Consider the following 3,637-nt stretch of genomic DNA (forward strand, 5'->3'; position numbering starts at 1 on the left):
TTTCTCCGGATGCCTGTAAACAGTGGAGTCACGTGATCAAATCTCCTCATTAAAATCTATTTCCGGGTACTATGGAAAGCGTAAAGGTGATGAGTATTGGTTCAAGAAAAGCGTTGTTTGCTATTCAGTCTAACTCAATAAAATATTTAAAAAGATTTAATAAAAAACATTTTTCAATTAAAATGAAAAGGAGGTTTCTGACTTTTAATATTTGCAAAACTGCCCCAAAGTATAAATCATGAATAAAATAGTGGGAATTAGCTGCACATCAGCCTAAGAAGGATATTTATTAACAAATGATAGGTTTTACATATATTCTGAGGTACGACTGCAATACAAATTTTTGCAAAAATCATCTTGAAAAGTCTTAAGTTGTAAAAAGTGCTCAATACATGTTAGATTCAGGAGAAACATTTTGCAAATCGCTATATCTACAGCTAATTATTTAATATTGATACCACAAACACAATTTTCAAGATATTTAAACAATATTGGACATCACAGTTTTTTACATAAAGTGCAGGCCTAACTGAATAATACGTTTTATTCATTTTATACAAGGATTATTAAAATCCTAACAGATTCTGATTAAAGGATGATTATAGATCAAATCATTAAGCTTGAACCAACCATGTGTTTATGAATGTGTTAAATGAGCTCCATCTCAACCAAATGCATTGGTAAAATGTGTATTCAAAAGAAAAGTCTTTCAGTTTTATTCTGAAAAAGCCTATATTTTCCTGTTACTAACTGTGGCAAAATTTACATTTAGTTCTGTGATAAGCTTCGTAAGTTGTAAGACATATGGCACATTAATGTATGTCACACTTAAATGGATGTACATGGTTGTAACTCCCAGTTCTTGTTTATTATTGGTTTATTTATTCATACCAGTCAGGGTATTTTTTATATGTTGAAATCTTACAGAACACTAAATGTTCATATCAGTGCTTCTTAGGGCTAAAAATAATGTGTTTATGTTGTTTGATTTGTGCAAAAATAAATCCAAGAGATATTGGCTTTATAATGTTATAGAAAAGGAAATTCACTTATAATGTGCTGGAGTCAGTTTCTATTTGCTGATGTTCATAATCACAGCTGTAACAATGGGGAAAACTGCAACTAGAAACCCATCAATGGCTTACTGTTTTTATATCAATGTGTAATACTATTAATGGCCAGTAGGTGGGGGTATTGCAACATGAATATATCCACTTGTATTTCCATCTCTATTCTGAGGGTGGAGACAGCGTTCACGCAAAATAACTTCTTTGTCATATCTTACAGTACATTAAAATTCATGTTTTTATCTGGCAAATGTATTCTTTGTGCTCATATTCTCAGCAGATTAATTACCAAACAAGGCAGAGACTTGGAACAGAATGGCATGGCGTGATTTACATACCTCTATATGTCTGTACTTAGTCAAACAAAAACAGTCCAATAAGCTTGTTGCTATGAGGTGGAAGTATATTTTTGGATGTACACAACCCGCAGCACTTCTCACCTTGTGTTTCTGACTCACATCCGAACAGTGCAGGAATAAACGTGATTTGTTGTAGTGCATTCTCGTTGGAGGTTACAGACACTGAATGACAGAGAGCCAGATTTGGTCCTGCTCACACATGCCCTTGGGTGTTTTTTCTGCTTGATGCTGATGGACAGGCACACGCAGGGTTAAAGGCCTGTCATATAAATCAGGTACAATCACTTTGGAGGTGAAAACATGCATGATGCCACTGACAGAGGAGGCATAAAGGGGGAAAGAAAGAAGGAGAATAAAAGAGGAGGGGGGGTGGATAAGTCAGGTCTGCTGGAGTTATCTGGAGTTTATGACCTGCACGTCGAAATCTATTTCCATCTGGATTGATATTTCCAAAGGACCTCGGCTCGGTGACTCATTCTTTGATAAAACATACAGTACATGTAGCTTCCAAGAACATACCTGGTAAACAGTGTTATCTTTTTTTTTTTTTTTTTTGTATGCACTGCACCACTTACAGTAAAATGGTTACTTATCAACACAAGTCAAACAAAATATAATGCTTAAAGGCTGTGGCCAAGTCAGAGACTGTTCCCTAAGCATGCTTTATATGTTGGAAAAAGTAGCTATGAAGAAAAGAATGAGAACCATGCTTGACTTGATTATGGATTCTGACCTTTAGAAAAAAAAAATCATAATTTTTAAGGTTCAGATTTCTTTAGGCGGGGCCAAATAGGGGGCTCAGTGGTGCTTTGAATCTCTCTTCAAGTACTACACTCATATAAAAGCGCTAAAAGGAGTTACTAAGCGAATGGCGCAAATATGTAAAGCCCTATTATTCTCTTTTATAACAACCTTGAAATACATACTTTTGATATTTATTTGACAAAAATGTGACAGACCTTTAACCACAAAATTGAAATACCTTTTTTGAATTCATTCTTGGGCTTTCGTGTCTTTTTAGGACAGTGGACTTAATTGGAAACTAGGGAGAGAGGCATTGGGGAATGAGCTGAGGAATGGAGCAACAGCCAGATTTCAACCCAGGGCCGCCTTCTTAGAGGGCATCAGCCTCTGCACATAACCTTGCGAAGCTGATGTGTTGGATTCATCAGGCAGAGCCATCTTGCAATGCTTCAGCCTGGAACATTTGTGCCTGGTCTGAGAATGAATAGACTAACCAGCATCATTTGAGGAGACTGAGTTTGTGGCTGCAGGCGTGGTTTAGTTGAACTGCAAGTCTGTAAACAATGGCAACAAGTGGCAGTTTTATCAGAACTGAACAATATATTGTATAGAAGAGAAGCAAAGAGCCAGACTGAAAGCTTTTCTTGGCAGAGTTTAATTTACTAACTGGCTCCACTTACAGTGAACAATGATAACTGCTGCCTGTCCAGCTTGCTTTGTGTCATTTACTTCACACATCCACTTCATCATATATTTTGTTGCTCTAATTTGACAAACAGAACATCCATCTTGTTTTCTTCTAAGGTATTTTGTTCTATGGCTGCACCCCCCAAGCACCATCTGGGATGTTGGGATATCTCTTTGAGTCCCTTTAAAAACATATCGTTCACTGGAGGGCTTTTACTGATGTTATATAGGAGTTGAATACAATGAGTCTTTAAAGTATCTGTTTTACTTACTTTTTGTATTTTACTGGGTTTTATGCACCAAGCCGGTGCATAAACAAAATTTGCCCCATGGAATTTGCTGATTTCAATCTAAAGCATTTTGTAATGTCTGTTTTGAAAAGTGCATTAAAAATAAAGAGTTATTATTATTTATTTATTATATATATGATGGATATGTGATGTGAAACAATCAATCTGACACATCAGGTCACTCTGTACATAACCACAAGGCTACATGTGCTCAAAATGAACATTTGTATTGCTTTACATGGACTGTAATTGAATGCAAGGACATTTCCCACTTATCATTCTGCAGCCAGCAGTGCAATTAAGGTTCATTTACAATTACAATTAAAGGAAAGCATACAATTATTTACTGTTGTGATGATTGCATAATGGAAGAATTGTCCATTTTTTTCAAAATGTTTGATTGCCACCTAAACAATTATTTTTTGTTTGAATTTTTCTAGGGCTGTCAGCATTAATGCATTAATTGTAATATGATTAAGGTGCCATCATT

The 3,637-nt window shown here is 35.6% G+C and overlaps 1 long non-coding RNA gene across 1 annotated transcript in view; it reads left to right on the plus strand.

The window, feature by feature from the left end:
• LOC121504449 overlaps positions 1-3,435 on the plus strand; it is a 35,362-nt gene extending 31,927 nt beyond the window's left edge. The window contains exon 3 of the long non-coding RNA XR_005991463.1: positions 2,448-3,435. This is a non-coding gene — a long non-coding RNA (uncharacterized LOC121504449). The remainder of the gene's footprint in view (positions 1-2,447) is intronic.
• The last annotated feature ends 202 nt before the right edge of the window (positions 3,436-3,637 follow it).

The sequence above is a fragment of the Cheilinus undulatus genome, linkage group 3 (assembly GCF_018320785.1).
Source record: "Cheilinus undulatus linkage group 3, ASM1832078v1, whole genome shotgun sequence".
Classification (NCBI taxonomy): domain Eukaryota; kingdom Metazoa; phylum Chordata; class Actinopteri; order Labriformes; family Labridae; genus Cheilinus; species Cheilinus undulatus.